Here is an 8,555-nt window from a genome sequence, read left to right on the forward strand (position 1 = left end):
CCATGTCGAGCTTCAGTGTTGTTGAGTGATGAGTGTGCTCTTGGTGAATCATAGATTCACCTCCGCAAGGAAAGGTGTGCAAAGTCTTTGATGGTCTTCGTATTCGCTTGATGTTGCAAGTGCATGTATCCCTTTCACTAGTACTTGGCATGCTTCATGTTTTCATCCGTTCACGAACAAGTTTCCTAGCATGCGCTCATTAATCATCTTGTTCATCATGGGGCCATGTCTCATCCATGTAGTCCATGTCGAGCTACAATGTTGTTGAGTGATGAGTGTGCTCTTGGTGAATCATAGATTCACCTCTGCATGGAAAGGTGTGCAAAGTCTTTGATGGTCTTCGTATTCGCTTGATGTTGCACGTGCATGTATCCCTTTCGCTAGTACTTGGCATGCTTCATGTTTTCATCGGTTCACGAACAAGTCTCCTAGCATGCGCTCATTGATCATCCTGTTCATCATCAGGCCATGTCTCATCCATGTACTTATATTTGCGATCACTCATGATGAGATGATTTCTAATTTGATGATTAATTGAAAAGAGCCGTATTGCTTGGGCAGTGTCCAAGTGTAGCTTGGCTCACCTTTGAGTTGCTAGTTTTAGTGTGTAAGTTTCATTCTAATTTGTCTTTCCAGTTTTTTTTTACCAAATTTTGTTATTTTATTTGCAAAATTATAACAATATTATATCACACTAATTATTCATAATTCATAATAAATTTATTTACTAGCACAATCACATTAATAAAATTGGTTGAAATACGTCTATATATTTAACATCTTTTAATTTCTGAATTTTACAGTTCTATATGAAAGTTTAGAGTTACCCTCTTATATTCTTCTTTATTTATTTATACTTTTGTAACATAAATAACTAACACTAAACATACCTAATTATACATTTATGTTTTGACATTTCAATCTAAGAATTATTTATAAAAAACCTTATCGAAGTTATACATTTACATTTTGACATTTCAATCATTATATATTTACCCTTAATGACATTTCAGTCTAAAAACTAATTATAGAATATTTTATCCAATCTAAGAACTAATTATATAATATTTTATCCAAGTTTTACATTTACTTTTTGACATTTTAATCTAAGAACTAATTATAGAAAATTTTACCCAAAACAATCTCACATAAATATCTTTATTAAATTAAAAAAATATAGATTAGAAAAACATAAAGAAATATAGGATTATAAAAATATGTATGTGCACGATTGAAGAGACTTTACCTATTTAACATAAATTCCAATTCTAAATCTAAGTAGCATTAGAAAAAGTGAGTTCTAATTCTAAGGCATTATATAAATGGATAGCTAGATCTATTTAGGTTAACTTTTACTACTAAAAAAATAAAGACAAATTATACTAATCCTAGATACTTTGATGATGGATTTGGTTATTCCTCTCTCGCTCGTGCCATATATCCATATCAATTTCGACTTTCTTCGACAGAGGTGGGTTTATTAAAATATGCACATACTACCTAAAGTTTAGGGTATATAATATAAATTGATCATACTTTAAAAAAAAATGAGAAATAAATACCAAAGAAATATAAATTCATTTCTATAAATCTTTAGATCTTTTGCGAACGGAAAAGTGCAATGAAGATTACAAAAACACAAATCAACAATTTTCAAAAGGAAAAGTGCAATGAAGATTACGCTCTCATAATGTTTACCTGTTTCATGTTTCGTTTGAGGAAAGGAATTATGGGGAAGGAAAGTTAAGGGGAGCTGGGGGCGTATGTCTATTTCTGCTTTTTTTCTTGGCACCTGATAGGCATCTTCTTCATCTCGGTCTGTTTTGAGATTCTTCTTTCCCATATGGGAATTTTAATGGCTCTGGGTAGATGGCTTAGTGTTGAAGCATGTAGGTGTGTCACTGGAAAAACGGGGGGGTTGGGCCATGGGTTAGCATCGACGAGTTCCTCTGCACTTTGTGAGGTAACCTCTGCATTATTTCCATGCACAGTTGAAGGGGGGTCTGTATAAACCTGGGAATGAGAGAGAAGGATGAGAATTATTGTGGGTGGGAAACCTGGTAGGGAATTGGAATTGACTATGGAAGGCGGGCTGGCAATGGCGGCGTCATGGGGCACAGGGTTGGGTGAATTCCTGTGTTGGGTTGTCCTTTTGCGAACTGGGCAAATTGCAAAGGGTATGCTAGCCAGGGTAGGTCTATAGCTCGTAAGCAACTGAATCTCTCAACTTGGGACTGGGGAGACAAAGCATGTTGGACTGCTGCCAAGAGGGGGCATTTGTGGCAAAGTGCAACCTCTGGTGCAGGTCTTGGGCTGATCCTCTCTGGGGAACCCGCTTGCGACCTTGAGGGGCAGGGCATTGAAATTGATAGGGGGGGTATGATGCTGGTGGGTTGGAGCAATGCAATCCTACCACCTGTGTGCATGCACCTTGTTGTAATACGTTGAAATGTAACCGAACTAGAGTTTGTCATATTGTACAAGATTGGGCCAAAGAGACCATGGCACGTCCTGAAAAACCTGAGGCTACAGTGAGAAGCATCACGCGACTAGGAAAGACATGGATCTGAGACCTTCATATGGACAAAGAGGTAGGAAGTTTGTCGAAAGGTTAATTAGTGAAGCGACAATTGCCTATTGAGAGCGAACCAATGAAGAAATCCGCAAGTTGTAAGAAGAATGGGAAGAAGAAGTGAAGCAGGAGAGTGAGACAAATACAAAACTTGAGGACTAGAGAGTCCTCATCCTACATCCTAGAAATACAAGAGGCAAAATCACCCAATTCATGAAAATCGTCTACCTTTACTGGATGACGAAAAGTCCGCTGGGATAAGTGATGGAACAGATCTCAGTAGGCATGGATTTATTTATTTATTTATTTTATTTTTTATTTTATTTTATTTATTTATTTTATTTTTTATTATTTTATTTATTTATTTATTATTTATTTTTATTTTTATTTTTATTTTTATTTTTGTTTTTACTTTTATTTTAATTTTAATTTAATTTATTTATTTTTATTTTTATTTTTATTTTTTATTTTTATTTTTTTCTGTATTGGTCTACTCCTATATTGATACAAAAATATGGTTACAGAGAGGCAGAGACCTCGAGAGTTCTAGCCCATGAGGCGGCATGCTTACAAAAATCGCTTAAGAAATTGACCAGAAGCCTACATACTGACTTGCTTTGAGACTTAATATAACTGGAAACAGTAACAGAGGACCGAGACAAAATGAAAGGACCAGCGCAGTCGCTACCAAGACGGTGACCCATAAACAGATTGAGCCAAGACAGTAACCAAAGAAACAGGAGATAGCCGCCCACGCAGGGGAAACCGGCAAGTCCAAAAATGAAAAAGACCTGATTCTGAGAGCTAAAAACATGAAATGGCTATGAATCTGGAAGGGATTGAGCAACTTCTTTTCACATTTTAACAAAAAACCATAGGGTGCAAACCTGTTCAATCATCATGCGATGTTGGAGGCGATTCTTCAACAATGTGACAGCCAAATTGGTCTGGGTCTTCATACTCAGGGGGTTGGCTCTCTTTACCTGAAGGACCCCCGCCTATCGGAGCGCTCGGACCGGCATGGATGGTCGAATCCAGAGTTGCAGAGCCACCTTGGGCCTTTCTCTGAGTATTCACATTCTGCGAGGATTCAATCTGGTCTTCCAACCTTGGTTCCAAAGGGTCTTCTGGACTGACAGCCTCCAAACCCGCAGAATCCTCGCACAACTCTACAGTAATGGATGCAATGAAGGAGGAATTGCCAAGAGTGCATGGGAAGTGGAAGCGAGCTATATGAGAATTGGGATGGTGAGAGTGCCCTTCGGAGAAAAACAACCCTCGACCCCTGCAGCGACCGCTTCTGGTCTCAGGGTACCTGTCAAAATAGAAATCCGAAGCCTCTGACGAAGGGTCCAAGGTTGTGGAGGAAGGTTAGCGGGAGACTCGGCCTCGGGAGTTGCCTCTTCTGCTAATCATCCTTGAGCGCACTCTAGGCATCTTGAGGAATGCTGGGGGAACCGAATAGACAGCCTTGGAGGGGACTAAGAGGGGGCGACCGAGGGAGATGCAAAGAGGATTGTTTGAAGCACGAAAGCCCATATGTGTATCGACGCCTTGGAACTGAGATAGACAATACCCTGGATTGTCTTCAACCTTGCTAAACCAACAAGTGCGGAAGGGAGGAGCGGTAAGGAATAACGAGCAGAGCATCATTACCGATATACTAACACACTTGCGAGAGGGAGTGAGTTGCATTATTGCAACATTTAAGTTGAAGGACTGTGACAATAAAACAATTCTAATGTGATGCCGGCTAGCGCTTGTGATGAGCCACGTGCCCTTCCTCCTTTCCGCCAACGTACTGTTCTCATGGTTATGCACCCACATCCGGGGGTGATGAATCCTGTTGCACCAGAGAAGTGCATTCTTGTTTAACTTGTGTATCATTTGAATCGTTTAAAGGACCTGAGAAAAATAGGAGCTGCAGATTGACTCCCTGATTAGCCAATCTGTCTGCTACCTTGTTGGTCGATCGCCGAATATGTTTGAAAGTAATGCTTATGGAAGTCCTGAGCCATTCCTCTATTTGTTCCAATCTACTTAGAAGCCGCCAACTCGAGGCAATCTTCGCTGCTGAGGTACCTGAGTGAATCCTTGTGGCTTCTGCTATTAAGATTTGAGAATCCCCTTCTACCTCAAGAGGGAAAAAGTTTTCCTTTTCTGCTATGCATAGACCTTTCCATAAACCTTCAAGTTCTGCAGCGTTGTTGGTATCTTTGCCAATTGACCCATGATATATGTACAGTGCTGAACCAACTTCATTTCTGAAGACACCACCGTAGCCAGCCAGCCCAGGATTTCCCTTAGCGGCCCCATCAAAGTTCAATTTGTAAGATTGGGAAGCCGGGGGAGACCAATTGTGGGGAGAAGCAGTGCTGATAGGGGGACTAGTTTTGACATGAGTTAAGAAAGTGAGGTTCAAATTCCAATCTCTCAGGATGAGGCATTCCTGAGGAGAGTCTGGCAGGTCCGAATCTTGCCAATGTCTTAGAGCAAGAGTTTCTTGCATATTTTGTTTGAGAAGGAGCCATAGGGTGTCAAATGGCTTGCTAAGATTGTTGAAGATTCTATTATTTCTCTCCTTCCATAAGATCCAATAGACAAAGCCCAGAATGAGGCTCCAAAGGGAGTTGAGAAGAAGGCTTTGGAAAGGATGCCGAGGCTAGTTTCTGATAATGTCTATGATATTTCCCACACGTCTGCCCGTTCTTCTATTGCACTGAGCAATTCTCTCCCAAAACTGAGCTGCTAGTGGGCAAGTATCCAGGAGATGCAAAATGGTTTCTGAATTGAGATTGCAATTAGGACATCTAGAAGGTTAATTAAATCCATGCTTTTGTAGATTATCCCAAGTAAGGATTCACTGCTTGCTCAGAAGCCATAGAAAAGTGGAAACCTTAGGCCAGATACTAGGTTGCCAAATCTGATCCCAAATCTGATCCTTTGCTATTTGCATGGGTTGATAGAGGAGTTGGTATGCTTCCTTGGTGGTAAACATACCTTTTGGCGTGTGTCCCCATCGCAATTTGTCCTTTTGATCAGAGTATTTAATTTTTCTAAGATTTAACTCCTGATCGATCTCTTCATATGTTTCCCCCTGCCAATTTTCCTGCCAGGTGCTGGCTGATCTCCAGAGTTGAAAATATTGTAGGGAATGACGCTGCCAAAACTGATGAACATGGATTTGGCTAGATTGTTGCATCGAAGCTTGCCAGTTGGGTTTGTGGAAGAGAGAGGCTAGTTTGGGGAGTTGTTGCCAAGAGTCCTCCCAAAATCTAACTGTAGTTCCTGAATGGATCTCCCAAAAACTGTGCACTTGAATAAAGGCACTATGTTGCTTGGCAACATTCTAGATCAACGAGCCAGGAGTTGTTGTGTTGATTCTGATGAGATCGTCCCATTGACTGCCTGGTGCATATTTGGCTTGCCAGAGGCGTGCCCAAGGAGTGTGAGATTTGGAAATCCAATTCCACTAGATACGAGCTCCCATTGTATTGTTGCTGTGAAGGGGATACCTCAAACGTAGCCCACCAGATGATCTCTGTAGACAGACCTCAGGCCATTTGACTAGAGCCCATTTCTTGTTGTGTCCAGCGGACCCCCAAAGAAAGTTTCTTTGAAGATTGCGGATGTTCTTGAGAACCCATTTAGGAGCTGCCAATATAGAAAAAAGATAAAGGGGCATAGCTTGGAGAACGAATTTGATTAGGATGAGCCTGCTGGCTATGTTGAGCGAGCGGAAGGTCCAAGAAGAGAGCCTGGTTTCTAGCTTATCTAGGAGGGTTCTCCAGGAGGCGTGTTTAATAGTAAAGTCTAGCAATGGAGCTCCTAGATATTTCAAAGGAAGCGCGGCTATCGGGAAGCCCAGAATCCTGGCAATGTTCCGCTGAGTCAGGGTGGGAGTGTGGAAGAAGAAGAGCTGGGACTTGGAGGCATTGATGGATGTTCCTGAGGCTTCTGAGAAGAGATTGAGTAGGGCTTTGAAGGCGGAGGCCTCTTGAGCTGACGGGTGACCAAAAAGCATAGTGTCGTCGACAAACTGTTGATGGGAGATAGGGGGAGACCATGAAGGGAAATGCCCTTTAGAGAATGGGAGGAGATGGTAGAATGAAGGAGGCGACTGAGGCCCTCGGCCATGAGAAAAAAGAGGAAAGGGGACAGGGGGTCACCTTGTCGAATGCCACGGGAAGGTCGAAAGGGAGCAGAAGGAGAGCCATAAAGCAGAATGGAGAAGCTAGGTGAAGAGATGAGATTCATGATCCACCGAGTCCAAGTAGTGCTAAAGCCAAATGCCAATAACATCTTATGGATATAATTCCAGCTGAGTTTATCAAAAGCCTTGGAAAGATCTAGCTTAAGAATCATACCTGGAATTTTCAATAGCTTGAGAGAGTGGATCACTTCATTTGAGAGAATGATGCCATCCATTATCTGGCGCCCTTCGACATATCCAGTCTGCTCTGGCGAAATGAGAAGAGGGAGAAGAGGTTTGAGCTTGTTCGTCAAGACTTTGGATATGAGCTTGTAAATGACGTTGCAAAGTGCTATGGGCCTGTATTTGTCAGGCATGTTGGGTTCATCCACTTTAGGAATTAGTGCTATGAAGGTAGAATTTAGGGAAGGAAGGATTCAGTGCATCGATCTTGATTCCTCCACTATCTCCCGGACCTCTGTGTTGATTAGCTCCCAAAACGCATGAAAGAAGTTGGCTGTAAAGCCATCGGGTCCAGGAACTTTGCCGTCCTTAAGTTGAGCCATGGCATCCTCCACTTCCTGTTTGGATATGGGACGAAGCAACATTTTGTTGTGGTCCTGCGTAACAAGTTTAGGAATATGCTGCGTGAGTGAACGAATGGCTTGATCCCTGCATCCCGGCGGCTCCCGAAGAATATCCTGGAAGTACTCTTTGAATTCCTGTTCCACTTCTTCATGCACCTCTAATCTCTCCCCTTGTCGATTATTTATGAAGGCGATGTTATTGTGCATTCTCCTTTGAATAGTAGATCTATGAAAGAATTTTGTATTTTTCTCCCCTTCCTTTAGCCAATTGATTCTGGATTTTTGTCGCCACAGAACTTCTTCTTGCTGCCTTCGTGCTTCGATCTTGGTTAAGAGGGTCTGCTCCTGTTGCACATATTCATCTGTTCTTCCCTCCAAGATAATTCTCTGTTGTAATGAGTTCATCTGCTGCTCCAGCTCTTTTTGATTTTCAAAGATGTTACCAAACTGAGTCTAATTCCATGATTTGAGAGCTTGTTTGAGATGTTTTAGTTTTTGTTGGAGCTGGAACATCTTGGCTCCTGCAGGGGGATTGAAAGACTTCCAAGCCTCGTTAACTACTTCTTTGAATTTGGGATGAGAGAACCAAAAGGCCTCAAAGCGGAAAGGTCTATTGCACTTTGTGCATGGACGCAACCACTGAAGCATAATGGGCCAGTGGTCAGAGCCCACTTGAGGCATGATGGAAGCATGAAAGTCCCCACCCAGGTGTATGGCATTATCCGATATAAGGAAGCGGTCCAACCTGGAAGTGATATGCTGTGGTCCCCTTCTTTTATTGGTCCAGGTATACATACCATTGGAAGTCTGAAGATCCATTAACTGATTAGTATTAATGAAGTCTTTGAAGCCTGTGCTGTCAGCTTCTAGCTTTGATCTACCTTTGGATTTTTCCTCCATACCCGTGATTATATTGAAGTCACCACCACCAATCCAAAGGGGAAATCACCTATCTGAATTGAGAGCTGTGAGTGTGTCCAGTAGATCCATCTTTTGTTGTAAGTCTTGTGGAAAATATACATTAGAGAGATGGCCATGGATATTGGTCCCAATTAGATGAAAGGTTGATTGAATGAAGAAGTGTGAGGCATGAAAGTCTTGAAGGGAGAGTACCTGTGGGTTCCATAAGATTGATAGCCCTCCAGAAGCGCCAGAAGCGTCCACTGAGACTAATCGGCATCCTGACCAAACCTTATTTAGAATC

The sequence above is a fragment of the Pinus tabuliformis genome, chromosome J, assembly GCF_031772625.1.
Source record: "Pinus tabuliformis cultivar Carrire ecotype Pingquan chromosome J, CPIR1, whole genome shotgun sequence".
Classification (NCBI taxonomy): Eukaryota; Viridiplantae; Streptophyta; class Pinopsida; order Pinales; family Pinaceae; genus Pinus; species Pinus tabuliformis.